The sequence below is a fragment of the Crassostrea angulata genome, chromosome 2, assembly GCF_025612915.1.
Source record: "Crassostrea angulata isolate pt1a10 chromosome 2, ASM2561291v2, whole genome shotgun sequence".
Classification (NCBI taxonomy): Eukaryota; Metazoa; Mollusca; class Bivalvia; order Ostreida; family Ostreidae; genus Magallana; species Magallana angulata.
Genome location: NC_069112.1, coordinates 33165731 through 33182324, shown reverse-complemented (window position 1 = coordinate 33182324; position 16594 = coordinate 33165731). Strand labels below are relative to the sequence as shown.

Below are 16594 nucleotides of genomic sequence, written 5' to 3'. Positions count from 1 at the left end.
AAATTCTCTTTATACAGGTGGACAGACGTGTCTTTATGATTGTTTTGCATGTCCACTTCACTGGAAAATATAATGCACATCTATCAGCTGAAAGATATGGGCAGGACATGAATTCTGCACAGACAGACAGACGGACAAGGTGATTCCAATATACCCCCTAAAATTCGTTTGCGGGGGCTATAACAAAGTCCTATTTAACAGGAAGTTGACGTCTGATTGGTAATAAAATATATACCACGATATGACATGCCTAAAAAAATAGTGTGTTAAAATGTCAAGCATCTGCGATAAATAGTTGCTGAGAAATCTGTGACGAAAATGGTTTAATAATTCTGGCTTGAAATAAACAAAGTCATATTTAACAGGAAGTTGACGTTTTATTGGTACAAAAATATATCCCACAATATGGCATGCCTAAACAAACAGTGTTTTCAAATTTCAAGCATCTGCTATAAATAGTTGGAGAAATCTTTAACGAAAATTTGTTTAAAAATTTTGGCTAAAACAAAAAATCTGTCATTTAACAGGAAGTTGATGTCCGATTGGTACAAAAATATATCCCAAGATATGGCATGCCTAATTCAAAAAGTTTGTTAGAACTTCAAGCATATGCGATAAACGCTTGCTGAGAAAAATGCGACAGAAATGTTTGTTACGGACAGTCAGACGGACAGTCAGACACAAAAGGGTAAAACAGTTTACCCCCTTCTCCTTCGGAACTGGGGTATAAAAATCTCAACTAGCTTTTAAGGCTGCAACCAAAGAATCAAAACTAAACAGGAAGGGAGAATTTCACATTACCCTACTATTGAAAAGAATGACTTAAAACTGATGTACCAATCATCTGATTTAGGAAACAACTTAAAACTCCTGGAGAATTTTTTGTAAATGTTGTTCTTTATTTTGGCGGTAAAGGTCGTAAAAATTTACAACAGTTCAGGATCTCAGATTTCAGCGCTGGGCATGATGCCGAGAAGCATCTTTACATATACATGGACAAGGACGAACTCAGGTAAAACCATCATCTGGAAGCCAACACAGCTGAAGGAAGAATGTACGCAATGCCAGGTTTGTAAGCTATTTATAATAACATTTTTCTAGATATAAGAACCTATAGATGAATAGAAGTTAATTAAGTATCAGAATTTGGTCATTTATATATACATTTAGGCCATATTTACGATTTATTATGGTAGTACTCCTAATACATTATACATAAAATATTCAATGTCTTCTAAAAGTTCTCAAAATTTACATGATATTTTATAGATGATGATACAGTGAAATAGTTCATGAAGTACAAAAGGCATTTAAATCCAAAGTGTGATAGATTTTTCAAAGGCCACAAAGAACATTTAATGTAAATTCACATATTTGGTACTATAACATACCTCTGGGACACAATACTCTAGGAAACATGATGTCAAGGATACCTGAAAAAGCAGGCTTATCGCATAGGTACACTAATCATTCAACACTGGTACACACCCTGGACTCAACAGGTTTGTTTGCAGGTCGACACATTATGTGCATCACGGGGCACCGAGCAGAGTCCAGTCTTAAAACCTACTCTGTTCAGATTAAACGAGATTAAACGCAGGATGTCGGATAAAATATCAAAAACTCTCCGTGCTGAAACTTGTGTGAAAGAGGTAAAGGAAGGAGACCAATAACCCGAAAATTTCAGCACTAATTTTGATGTGTCAGAAGTGGAACTGAAGGTGTCATCAAATTCTTAGTATGACCATGTTTTGACTGATTTGTTGGAAGATGACTTTAATAGTGTTTTGAGTAGTTTGATTTACTCATGGAATCATATAATAAAACAAGTGAAAAGCTGTCAATGTGACAGCAAACCGGGTTTTCTTTTATGTGAACTGTATCCATAATCCATGTCAACCCGAATCCAGTGAAATGGAGTCACCTATATGCAATATTTTGACAAAAAATGTTCAAAAGCCGGTACTTTTTTCATAAATAATCAGAAATCAATATCCTAGCAATATGCACACCTCTGATATATGTACAATAAATCTGCAAAAGAACAACTTCCTATCTTGAAAACTGTAGGAGGAGTTATCCGTACAATGTGGGTACCCTATATGCAATATCTTGCCAAAAAAATGACTATTTAAAGTTCAAAAGCTGGTATTTTTTTCATAAATTATCGGCAATCAAAATCCTAGCAATATGCACACCTCTGATATATACATGTACAATTGATCTGCAAAAGAACAATTTCCTATCTTGAAAACTGTAGGAGGAGTTATCCGTACTATAAGGGTACCCTATATGCAATATTTTGCCAAAAGATGACTAAGTTCAAAAGCTGGTATTTTTTTCATAAATTGACAGAAATCAAAATCTTAGCAATATGCACACCTCTGATATATGTACAATTGATCTGCAAAAGAACAACTTCCTATCTTGAAAACTGTAGGAGGAGTCAGTGATTTTGCATGGCGGTAACGCCATGCAGAGAATTTCCCCCGCCATGCATCACACAGTGCCGCCATGCTTCCCGCTATGCATGTTTTTTTCAAAGCAAAATTCTTTTTCCAATTATTACACATCTTAACTGTAATTAGTAGATATAAAATTGTCGTTTCTCCGCTCAAACTTCAGAAAACCACTTGCACCCGCAGTGAGGGCAGTTAACTTGGACATCGATCTCAGCAAGGGTGCACACGTGGTTTACTGTTAAAGGACTTAGCTTATGATTGAAATATATCAAAACTGATTTTATAAATTGGTGATTAATGCATAAATAGAGACGTGATTACTTCTTGTTTTAATATAATATGCATTTTTTGTCATCTCCGTCATTATCGAATGTTGTGGATTTACATGTTCACTCGATGGCGTTACAGTGGTCACAACGTTATTGTTGACAAGCCAATCGTGTTAAATCGTTCGTGTAACGTGGGTGATCGTTCGTGTAACGTGCGGGATCGTGCGTGTATCAGGAAAATTGGTTTGCGTTTTTTACCGTGCGTGTTCGTGCGTGATCGTGCGGTTTTTTCGTTTCGAAATTTTTTTTACGGAATGCCAGTATTTATTCTTAAATCAAAGACAAGTAGTTTTTGTAAAACAATGTGAATTTAAAACGTTTTATTATATAAGAACATTGACAGTTGTTAACATTCATTCTCTCTTTCGTCCTTACATACATTTTTTTTATTTCTATAGCTCATTCAATCCTTTGTTCGGTCGAGTTAGTTTTGCTTAATTTTATAATCAGCTTATATCAAGCATCAATTGTGTCTTGACAAATACTTTCAATTATATTAGCAAAAGCGACACGTTGAATGAAAGCGGCCAAGCTTACCCATTCCCCGTTTTAAACTAAACGATTATTCCCAACGTTTTTCTTTCAAATGAAAATACGATATGCATTATTATCTAGTAGATTGTATACACATTTGTTTGAAAACAAATTTATTTAGACGCTTTAAAATTTAGAATAAATTGAAATAAATCAATTATTTACTGTAGATTATGAAAATATTGGATGTGAAAAATCGAAATTCTATGGAACAAGGTAACAAATTTACCTGTATCAGGCATAATTAAATCGTACGTAAGAGAATTAAATTACAAAAACAGTCAACTCGTATGTAAATAATTTCGTGTAGTTTATACATTATCTTCATTTCAATTACACGTAATTTTCTTTAACTTATGATTGAAGTTAATATTTGTAATGGAGACAAAAAATTAATTTGTGTGTGAATCCTTTATATTTGTGTATTGATGTGTAAAAGTGTTAACTCGTAAAATACAAAACAGTGCATGACTAAAGTACATAACGCTTTTCAATCACACACACACATTAAACAATACAAATTAAAGTAACACGTTTCCTTAATTCTAATCTTAAAAATTAATTTTGATTTTGCGTGTTTAATGGTGTAGAATCGTTCGGTTGCGTGTTTTATCGTTTTTGTTCGTGTATCGTGAAGATTCAGTAAGTTAGTGATCGTCCGTGTATCGTGCGTGATCGTTCATGTATCGTGCGTGATCGTTCGTGTATCAGAATCGTGCGTGTCGTTTGTCAACAATAACGTTGCTACCACTGTAGCTTGGATTCGATATTCTCTTTATTTGCCGAAAGGATATTGATGTACATAATAAAGAAAAACAAGAGGCCCATGGGCCACATCGCTCACCTGAGGAACAATAGGTATGATAAAATCAGCTTAATGTAGTCATAATACGAACTATCTGGACAATGTACAATAATACATGTAGATACTGTATAAATAAAATCCATTTTCCCCTGGATATTCTTATGTTTATAATCATTAGTCCCTTTTCTAACAGGATGATTTTATAGTCATATCATATGTTGAGTATTACAGTTCTCAAAAAGATCCCTAACAATAGTTTATATATGGGATATAAACGTACATCAAACTCTGAACCTTCTCGTGAGGCCAAAGAATTGTCCTGGGCCAAAGTCTTAACAATTATAAAGAATCATCTGGCTGATTAGTTTCTGGGAAGATTTTTAAAGATTTACCCTATATATTCCTTTGTTAAACTTTGACCCCCCCCCCATTGTGGCCCCACCCTACCCCTGGGGATCATTATTTTCACAAATTTGAATCTACACTACCTGAGGATGCTTTCACACAAGTTTCAGCTTTCCTGCCTGATTAGTTTCTGAGAAGAAGATTTTTAAAGATTTACTCTGTTTATTCCTATGTAAAACATCGACCTCCCATTGTGGCCCAAACCTACCCCCAGGGGTCATGATTTTCACAAATTTGAATCTACACTACCTGAGGATGCTTCCACACAAGTTTCAGCTTTCCTGGCTAATTAGTTTCTGAGCAAAAGATTTTTAAAGATTTACTCTTTATATTCCTATGTAAAACTTTCATACCCCCCCCCCCCAATGTGGCCCCAACCTACCCCTAGGGGTTATTATTTTCACAACTTTGAATCTACACTACCTGAGGATGCTTCCAAACAAGTTCCAGCTTTGCCGGCAGATTAGTTTCTGAAAAGAAGATTTTTAAAGATTTACTGTATATATTCCTATGTTAAACTACGATACCCCATTGTGCCCCACCCTACCCCCGGGGGTCATGATGTTCACAACTTTGAATTTACACTACCTGAGGATGCATCCACACAAGTGTCAGCTTTCCTGGCTGATTAGTTTCTGAGAAGAAGATTTTTAAAGATTTACTGTATATATTCCTATGTAAAACGTCGATCCCCCATTGTGGCCCCATCCTACCCCTGGGGGTCATGATTTTCAGCTTTCCTGGCCGATTAGTTTCTGAGAAGAAGATTTTTAAAAGATTTACTCTATATATTCATTTGTTAAACTTCGACCCCCCATTGTGACCCCACCCTCGGGTGAGCTAAAAAGGTTAAGTTTACAATTCAATAAGTTGGTTTCCGGAAGAACAGACTTTGAAAATTTTCGTAATAAATATTGACAATTTTTTTTACTTTTTTATTCTTTAGCTTTTAAGATCTGTGTACAAACATAGAATTGTGAGCAAATCTCTGTATCTTGCCTAAAATTCAAAGCTTAACACTCAAATATGGTTAGTAAATAGAAATTGTAAACAATTAAACACAAGAAACATGCACTACATGTCTAACAAATAAAGAACACAATTTAGAATGGGGCCTAACAAAAAAATATGTTTGTTTACGGTTTCCCGACCGACCCTATATTTAATTGCCGACCCTAATTGTTTTTATCCATCGTTAGAAATCCGGAAGTCACACGTGGGTTCGTTTAACTTTTATATTCATCTTAATCTGTCAAGCGTTTGAAATCGAAATCGAAAGTGAAAAAAAACATGGCGTCAATATCTACGTCCACATGTTCTCTGCAGTTTGAAGAATGCGCACACATAAAGCAAATGCAGTTGATATTGGTATTGCCAAATAATATGACATTTATCCAGATGTTCGATCGATAACATGGGGGAAATGAAAAGGTTCCCGATTTTGAAGTACGAGGCAAACAAAATGGAGACAAGATAGTTTTGACCACAGGAGTCGGCGATTTTATCAATTTCTTGAAAATAAATGAGAAACAACCAAAATCCTACCAGTGAGCTTCGTGAGCGTAGCGAGCGAAGCGACGGGATGGCAATGAGTTTTCTAGATTTTCTTTATTTCGCTTTCCAACCGATATTAAACACCAGACATCCGTGGTGTTATCTTATCAATTTCTTGCATTTATTTCCCTAAAATTATCCTCCAAAATCATTTTAAATCCATTTTTGCACATCTCGATCATGGCCATGTTTGATGCTTGTGGTGTGCAATATCATGTTTTTTAAAAAAAATAATGGGTGTCTGTTTTGTAGAAAAACTTAGCATATCGAGCCATTTTCAAGGAACATTCTGCAAAAAAATATATAGTCTGTTGCACTATTGATACTATTACTAGGTCAGGCGCAAATCGAAAATTAATCCTCAGGGGAGATCTCTACTAAGCACGTTAATTGTTGCAACAGCAGACATAAACTATTTTTTTGTATTGTCTTATTTATTTCTAGAACACATTTTATCCACCAATTAATGAAGATAAAGTTTAAAATCGATAAACCTTTAGATTTTATATTTGATTACAAGTACCTAGATTCTATAAAATAGACTATAAATATGAGGCACGAATTTTACTGCGAAACCGAACGGGTCAAATAAAACCACGTGGTCCAAAATTTAAATGACAATAACATTCGCAGGGGTGCATATGGCAAACAAAAGTAAGCATGACATAATGGCAAAACAATTTTGTATTATCAGTTTTCGAGGGTTGTTCGGAAATTATTGAGACATTTTCTCTTATTCTTTTAGGAAAAGAGATAAACTCTTGAAATTTCACCAAAATGTAAATCAGAATAGAGTTTATCAATGTAAAAAGTTTCTTTTCCATGGCATGAATAGATCATTATTGGTAAGTGGATCAACGTGCCTGCGTCCAGTGACCCAGCGCAACCGCAAAATTTTGGCAACGTCATTTTAATGCTTCTCATTGCTCCTGTGTTTAAACACCTTACAAACGATCGGATATAAGAATTATTTTTTATTTCTCATCTTTTGTTTTGATTTCAAGATGTCATCATTTACTTTTTCTCTCATTCTTGATTTTTATTTTGAGTTCTGTTTACCCTAAAATCAAATTACTGTGAATGTCTCCTGCTTGTTTTTATTTTAGAACTGTTGACAACAGTTAGTGGTAAACAGTACTTGATATTAAGTCTATTTGTCTTAATTCTAGTTAAACAATCACTGAAAATAATATGATGAACTGAAGCTCTGTATTCCTGGTTATCGTATAATTTTGGTTTAAGGAATTGCGTGGCCTTAAAGGTCTTCTTCTGAGATTTCCACCAGTTTGATGTATATTTGCTGTGCCGTCTTAAGGTCAAAATTCAATGTAATGTCCTCATATTTCTATAGCTTGGTAAATATATTTGTACCATATCTGTATTTCAGTTGAAAATTAGTGAAACGTAATCAAACGTTAGTTGCAAAATATAGCAAAATGAACATATTTAATTTGATTTCTTTTATCATTAACTGTAATTCTACAGACACTTTGAAATGGGATGTTCATGTTTTTTAATCTCCGAGATTATGCCTGCACCAGGTACCCCGACCACTGACTTGTTTATCTACCGTTGTAAACAAAATATTTAATTAACTTTCAATATTACTTTGTTTAATTATTTGTTTTGGATTCTTCAATGTTTATGCCAATTTTCGTCCAAATTTGTCACTTAGAAAGGGATAAGGGATATATTCGAGTTGTCTCAATAATTTCATGTATGTGACGTTTCTGAAGTTGTGTAAAAAAAAAAAAAAAATAAAATAAAAAAAAAATCCTACCTACCGACCCTATTTTTTTTCAGCATGTAACAGTAAACAAACATATTTTTTTGTTTGGCCTGAATTGTATTTCAGTACCCCTACATCAGATATTGCTTAATTTGCGCAGGTAAACAGTTAACGTAACAGTTTGATTTACCGAAGTCTCTGATTGATTTGATACGTAAAAATCACGAAACACAGACGATAGTTTCCAGGTTACAAAGCATAAATAATGAAAACGAAACGAAAATCAGAACAAGCTAACACCAACGTCATGTGTGAAAACTGTCAACGCATTTAAATATTTAGCCTCAATTTACTTCACAAAATCGGCACCAATATATTTTTCATGTTTCAAAATTTCCCTTCATACGCGAACTGTTGCACAACAAGTAAATTCATCATAGTCAGATCGACCCTTTTTCGTATTATGTCCTGGCTGCTTTAAACAAAGAACCTCGTTTTAGAAGTATTGAATACGAGTCTTGGTAAAATGGGTATGCAAACCCGGGCCGTGGCAAAATAAAAGCCGGGGCACATCGGCAATCGGCAATTCCAAATACGCAATATTTACAGCAAATACAAATATACTAGTCCATCAAATATCCTGAAATTTTAATGAGATTGGCAGATTAATAACTGCCAATCTTTTGTTTTGCCCAGGCCAAGTCTTGCCTACCCATTTTCCGGATGCGAACCCGAAGCTATTAAACTGATTGAAACACGCCTTTCCTTTATTATTATTTTCGTAATAACTCAGATTTTAAACAGAATTACCCCTTAATTTTTGCAATTTATATTTTCCTTCCCATAAGGATAATTTATGCTAAACTACGTTGAATTTGCCTCGGTAGTTCTTGAGAAGAAGATTTTTAAAAATGCACCCCTCTTTTTCTACAGTTTCAAGGTTTTCTCCGCTTTGAATACAGATCGGACTTTTATTTTTGCAATTTATATTCACCCTCCAATAAGGATGCTTTGTGCCAAATTTGGTTGAAATTGGATAAGCAGTTTTAGAGAAGAAGTTCAAAATGTAAAAAGTTTACAGACGGACAGACGGACGACGGACAAAATGTGATCAGAATAGCTCACTTGAGCTTTCAGCTCAGGTGAGCTAAAAACCTTAACCTCCTTCAGCATCTGTAACCTATAGCTCAGATTCAGCACTCAAGCCTGTTTGGTGCATCAGTATCATAAGACACACCATCAATGCAAGTTTGGTGAAGAACGGACCTGCAGTAACTTAGATATTGCTATCAAAGGGCACCTGCAACAAAAACTTTAACCTGGTCCAACAACCTTTACCTCCTCCAGCGTCTGAAATTTAGGACTCAGATTCAGCATCCAAGTCTTTCAAGTCCATAAGTAGGTCCAGATGCATCATCCATGCAAGTTTGGTGAAGATAGGACAAGTAATAGCTTAGATACAGGACCTGCAACAAAAACTTTAACCAGGTCCGGACGCCGACGCCAAGGGTATAGCATAAGCGAAAACTTGGTATAGTATAGCATATATAGCATAGTATAGCGAAAACAATATAGTATTATATTACAATATCATATTACATAATACATCATAACATTAAAACATGATATTATATTGTATAATATAGTATGATATTGTATGATACTGTATCATTTTTGAAACATAATATGATATTGTATCATATGATACAATATAATTTGATACAACATTGTATCATATTAAATGATACAATATTATGTGAAAAAGTAAAATATATAATACAACATTATATTAAACATATTGTATCATATGATACAATAATATATTTTACAATATCATACAATACAATTTCATGTGATGTGATAATATATAGATTATTACATGGCAATTTTTATATCGCATTCTATATTAGCCCGAGGTCGCTGTATATCAGCCCGAGAGCCGTCAGGCTCAAGGGCTGATATACAGCTATTGAGGGCTAATATAGGATGCGATACTGTAAAACGAGAAAATTTGGCGCATACGTATTTTAGCGCAAACGCTGCCTAGTGCCAGTACATTAGCGCAATTATATTTTAGCGCATGCATCTTTTCTTTAAAAAAAGAATACAAAAAATGTTGTTGTTTGATAAACGATCACGCCCAAAATTTAGTTCTGTGTTCACTCAAGCACGTGAACACAACGACTTTGATTTCAATCTCGCATGAACGGTAAACTGTCGTTGAGAACAATACACTTACTTTTGTGTAAATCTTCAGTAGATAGATACGAAAACTTCATTTATTGGCGATGATGTGTAATTTTTGTTGGTAAACAAATTTGAGTTATCGGACTTTGAATTTAACGTGTCAACTTGGATAACTCTAAAGGAGTCCCGAAACTAAAAGTGAAATCGAATGCTACATTTACCATGAGCCTCGATCACCATGAGAGAATCTTTTTCACAGTAGTTTTACATAAAAAACACAAAAATAGGTATCGGCTTGTTATCTTTATATCCACTTATCAGAGATCAAAGAAATTATGATCAATCATGTATTGTCAGCGTTAACGATCGCCACGCTTAATCACCTCGAGGCGCTAAATGGAAGTGGCATGGAGAGAAGCCCAATTTTCAAGGTGCTAATGAGAGATATTAAAAAGCAATTAAAACTGAATTTAGGCACTTATACCCGATAACCCATACCGTTTACCTGTGTTATTGTTTAAACAAACAGAATCGACAGCATCTGATATTTAAATGAACACTTCTATATAGCCTTAAAAATGGACTGATGTTATTGTTTTGCAACTTGAAGAAATTTGATACATATGGAAAATCGTTGGCGCACTATTAATTTTAGTGCTCAGAGGCAGTTGCACCAAAGGCGCTAAAATTTGTAGTGCGCCATATTTTCTCGTTTTACAGTATAAAAATTGCCATGTTATGATTTTTATATCATATACTTAGGGAAAATATAAAAAAAACAATAAAAAAACATAGTGATAAATGATTATTGATAACAAATATCTCTATATTCCATCTCTGATAAACTTTCCTGAAATTTTGCGCCATCTGTTTGTATACAAGGTTGACGTCGACGTAACTATTTGACTTCATACTCGAAGATCGGAGTTGAACGGTGCATACCGAACTCTACGTCACAATAGCCGATAATTAACGGAAAGGGGTGTGATATCACATCCGAAGATTGCCGGAGAGGGGTGTGATATAAATCTTATATCACACCCCTAGGGTTTATATCACACCCCTAGGCGAACTTTTTGGTTTATATCACACAGGACGGAAATGGGTATATTTTCTATAAGTATACGATATATATCGTATTGAAAACCAATATCATATTGTACAATATCGTATGATATGATATTATATAATATTACAGTATCATATTATACAATTTCATGTGATATAATTCTATACAACAGAAACTAATATCATATTATACAATATTGTCTGATACAATATTATAGAATATACACTATTGTATCATAGGATACAATATTATATTTTGCAATATCTTATGTAATAGTATCATGTGATAAAATAATAAATTAATAATACAATATAATATTATACAATATTGTATCATAATATACAATACTATACATAATGATATCATGTTACAATATCATAACATAAAATATAAAAAAAATTGATACAAAATCATATCGTATTATATAACTTTTTATAATACATGTATTACATATGATATTATATTGTATCATATTAAACAATATTGTTTCATACCATACAATACTATATCATAGGAGTCATGTGATATCATTTATCAACAAACACATCTATCTATCGAGCAGGTTTGAGTGAGGTAGGAGATTTCTTTAACATCCTTGATAATGGAGATCAGGCTCTGCATCTGAAGCAACCTCTGCGTTTCATTTATAATATAGTTAAATCAACTATGCAAGCTATCATCTATAAAACATGTGACCTGTTAAAAAAAACTAAACCTCATCCAGCATCCGAAACCTATGGCTCAGATTCAGCATTCAGCCTGTCAGGTGCATCAGTATACATAAGACGCATCTCCATGCAAGTTTGGTGAAGTTCAGACCAGTAATAACTAAGATATCATCATCAGAGGGCACTAGCAATTAAAACCTTAACCTGCTCCAGCATCCGCAACCTATGGCTCAGATTCAACATCCATGCCGGTCAGGTGCATCTGTATCATAAGACACAACATCCATTTAAGTTTGGTGAAGTTAGGACCTGTAATAACTAAGATATATTTTTTAGCATCCTTGATAATGGAGATCAAGCTCTGCATCTGAAGCTTCCTCTGTGATTCATTCATATTACAGTTTAATCAACTATGCAAGTTTGAAATAGTACTATTATCTATTAAACATGTGACCTGTTCCAAACAAGAGGCCCATGGGCCACATCGTTCACCTGAGAAACAATAGGTATGATAAAATCAGCTTAATGGAGTCATAATACAAACTATCTGGACAATGTACAATAATAAATAATATATACTTTGTATCTACAGTACCTGAGGATGCTTTCACACAAGTTTCAGCTTTCCTGGCTGATTAGTTTCTGAGAAGAAGATTTTCAAATATATACTCTATATATTCATATGTAAAACTTCGACCCCCCATTGTGGCCCCACACTACCCTAAGGGGTCATGATTTTTACAACTTTAAATCTACACTACCTGAGGATGCTTCCACACAAGTTTCAGCTTTGCTGGCTGATTAGTTTCTGAGAAGAAGATTTTTAAAGATTTACTCTATATATTCCTATGTTAAACTTCGACCCATCATTGTGGCCCCACCCTACCCTCAGGGGTCATGATTTTCACAACTTTGTATCTACACTACGCTTGACTGATAATGACCTTCAGTAGTCTTGATCATCATGACGTTTAGGCTTTACAGTGAGGATAGATAAAGATAAGCGTCTGAGTGATCACCCTAAATACAAACATTCGCACAAATTTGGAAAAAAAAATGTGTTGGCATCAGGAATTGTTTAATCGCCATGTGGGCCCCTGGAATTGCATTTTCAAATCGCCCACACGAAAACTTAGTTGCAAATGGCGAGTGGGCGACTGTTAATTTCAAACCCTGTTACACAGTTCCCACGACACATCCCTTGCTACAGTGAATTGTATAAAAAAAACAGTCCCCTGCAACTTAAGACCATTGCATGACCCTGATCTAGGGGTCTGAATAAATTTCACATTTTAGGTGGGCTTCATGAATGGACATTATAACCAACAGTTTGGGTTTTTTTCCAACATCTGTGAACAGTTTTGAGTATTTGAATTTTTTTTGGCATATCTGCATGGCTCTGACAATGACCCCCAGGTGGTTGTCATTTTCACAATTAAGAATCCTCTTATCCTAGAGATACTTTAATTCAAAGTGGTAACAAATGGCCCTGAAGTTATCAACAAGAATTTAAAAATGTTAAATTGTAAACGCACAACGTACATCTATGGGCGAAGACCAATTGCAGTAGGCCATCTGAGTGACTCAGATGACCTAAAAGCAATACATGTAAAGGTGAAACGATATGGCATTATATAGAGCATATATTAAATTAATCGGCACACATTAAGCGCCCATGATAAAAAGTGGTTTAGTCATGACTAATACTTTTAGACTTCACAGTTTACAGTGATTATGATATGAGCATTTAATATAATGTAGTCTAAGATTTAATGAACTTGAATCTCGACATTTCAAGATATAAGAATGGATTCTAAAGGCTACCAATTATTGGGACTAAAAAAAAAGAGTACGACTGCTTGATCGGTGCTTCATTTGTTGAAGTCAATTTAATCAGGCCAAAAAAAAAATCATTCCTGTTTCCTGTCGCCCGACCGACCCTATCTTTTACCCTCCGACCCTAAAAGTTTTTTTGTGATCATGACGGTGATCGGTAACTACCTCAGAAAGAGAAGTGAAAGTGCCCGGTCTTCTAAATTCACAATCGTGTAAACTGACCTCAATGGCAAAATAATAATGGTAAACTAATATACAGACATTTTTACTGCATAAATTAACCTTGTGGTTATAGTATAACTTGCAACTATCTTATTTTCAGGGATTATAAATACGGGTGATGCAACAACATTCTGTGCATTGGAAATTACAAAGACGATGTTTATTACTTTGAATCCTGATATAACAGTTAGTTAATAACCTGTTATTAGTTAATAACTGCAATAACGGCCTAAAAATCTAAGATCCCCCGCATCCAACCTATCTCCCGCGCGGGAGACAAATTTCTCCCACAATCGTATTTGTCTTCCCCATACCCCCCCTCCCAATTCTGAATCTTTACATGCAAATTTCATCAACCATTGTGGGTTTTTCTCTGATTTTGAGCTTTAAAAAAGCTGCTGTGTAGCTTGAATATATTAAAAGCCATCCAAGTACTTTCTACCGTGATCATGGTATGACAATTTATAGTCCAGTTTACTTTTTACGAATACTTCCGGTTTTGACTTAAATCAGTTAAGTATTTAGTTATGCATAGGCCTTATAAAAAAAATAAGTGAAAGCTTAAAACATCTTGATTTTACTCTGTAACACCAAAGAAAACAAAACACAGCCAGTGGTGTCACTTAACAGGTGCACAGGTAAAGCACCCAAGCAACGTGCAGTGAGTCGTGACTAATTCTGTCTGGCCAGCACCGTAGGTAAAACTCAAAGTGAGTTTGGAACACTGAGTGTTTATACAAGCTACCGATAAAAGTGAAGCTCGAGGAAAAAGTGTCAAAGCATTTCACAAGAGTTTTTAAAGTTTATAGTACCGGTACTATGATTTACAGGGATGCTATAGACATTACAACAGAGATCATTTTTAAATGACACGGGAGAAATACATGTTGTTTTGTGAATTAAAAATCTTTCCTATATATAAGGCAAAAAATAATTTTAATGAATATTATTTACTGGTATTTTCTTAACTGGGTTTCACTGCATATTCAAAATACGCAAAATAAATTTTCTGTGTTTACCCTAGATGTCAGCATGCAGTGATGGTTCAATACTCAACAATAAGAAGACTTAATACAAAAGGTAGCACTATTGACTTCTTGTATAGTACCATGCAAACAAATTAATAGTTTTCTGAACAAAACACAAGTTATAATTGCACACTGGTAGTCATAGAAATAATAAAATTTAAAATGATTGCAAATGCATTAATTACAATGGTAAAATAAGGTGTCTAACTGTATTTTTAATATATATTGGCATTTCACGTAAAAAAACGTCGTTTACGCAAAATCTCCCCCTTAGCCAAGTTGGTAAGGGGGAGATTCTCCAACATAGCTTAGCAGCTTTGAAAGGTTAACAGGTATGTCATAAGTTAACATATCAGCATACATAAAAATGTATGATACACCCTTCCACATCTTGCATTCAAAAAATCATAAATAAGTTTGTGATGTTCGTAATACGCGATTCGTAATGAGCAATCCATCACACATTAAAATAAAAGAACGACTGGGATGGCGACAGCCATTGCATGCTATCAATTTGTGACGTCATATGACACGTTTAGCCTAGAATCAACTTGAATATGCAAAATTCGGTCGAAAAAAGAAACCTGTTTAATCAAGCCTAACCAAAATAAATAATACTATTGCACAATATCAGTACTAGTACAGGAAATACTCCCTACCTTCCAAGGGTCACCTTGAACCTGTTTGTCGAAGCGATGAAATATGTTCAGCTTCCCCGCCATGCACATTCGGAAACCTACGGTTTTTTAAAAAAAGTTCCGAAATTCCATTTACCATTACGAGCCCGATTTAATTACCCCAGTCATTAATTCAGTCGTTATCACAATGTAGCATTTGACCAAACATTATAAAAAGTAATTTTAAAGAAATGACATTACATATCTCTCTCTCTCTCTCTCTCTCATTTTTAGTCTGTCTTTTTGCTTAATGCTTAAACATTATTTAATATATTTGTTATTGAGGAGTGAATTTTTACAGATTCTCAGTTTATGTATTTTTTATTAACCACAGGCTCCGCCCGCTCCATTTTAAAATTTTCTCTTAATGAAAAAAAATCCGTGTAAAATAATCCGCCGGTGCCTGAGTCGTGACGTTATATTTTACATTTGCTAGAACCTCAACATATCAATGCAATATACACATTTATCATCAATGAAGATCTTATATTTTCAAAAAATAATCTGAAGAAAAAAATCTTTTTACTCTGTGTGTGTTTGTTTAATTGGGGGGGGGGGGGGGTGTTTGTTTTTGTTTTTTTTTAAAACAGCCTTTATAAAGGTAGCTTTTTCTTTCAGAAATAATTCATTCATTTATTCAATCATTGATGTCAGGCTTAAACAAATAAAATATTTTCATCAACAATTCGTCTATTTAAAGCTAGTTATAAAGACTTTAAAATTGGCATGCTTGTTGAAAGTTGCGCTCTATACATGTATTTGATTTTCCTCAAAAAAGAGAGAATAAAACTTGTGCAACCATTTGACCGATTAAAATGATTGAGTTCTGCAAAAAATAGCTTCACTCCTTATGTCATACAAAGTAAGATACAGGTATATAGACGAAAAATTTTTCATGCTATGTACTAGTATGTATATATCCTCTCTCTCTCTCTCTCTCTCTCTCTCTCTCTCTCTCTCTCTGCATGTTTGTGTTGTAAAGTCTCATCTGCATGTCTGTCTATTCATCTGTCCATCCATCTGTCATCCCCCTCTTTCTCTCACTCTTTTCTTGTCTACTTATATCTTTTACTTGCTACCCATCTCTCT

The 16594-nt window shown here is 34.3% G+C and overlaps 1 protein-coding gene and 2 long non-coding RNA genes across 3 annotated transcripts in view; 2 read left to right on the top strand and 1 right to left on the bottom strand.

Moving 5' to 3' along the window:
• The window catches only part of LOC128172143 (uncharacterized), a 44510-nt gene extending 41188 nt beyond the window's left edge, over positions 1-3322 (top strand). Inside the window, exons 2-3 of the long non-coding RNA XR_008242200.1 lie at positions 916-1068; positions 1270-3322. This is a non-coding gene — a long non-coding RNA (uncharacterized LOC128172143). The remainder of the gene's footprint in view (positions 1-915; positions 1069-1269) is intronic.
• The window catches only part of LOC128172146 (uncharacterized), a 30637-nt gene extending 24533 nt beyond the window's left edge, over positions 1-6104 (bottom strand). The window contains exon 1 of the long non-coding RNA XR_008242203.1: positions 4959-6104. This is a non-coding gene — a long non-coding RNA (uncharacterized LOC128172146). The remainder of the gene's footprint in view (positions 1-4958) is intronic.
• Positions 1-16594, top strand: part of LOC128172124 (neurocan core protein-like) — a 184665-nt gene that overhangs the window by 133506 nt on the left and 34565 nt on the right. The window lies entirely within an intron of this gene.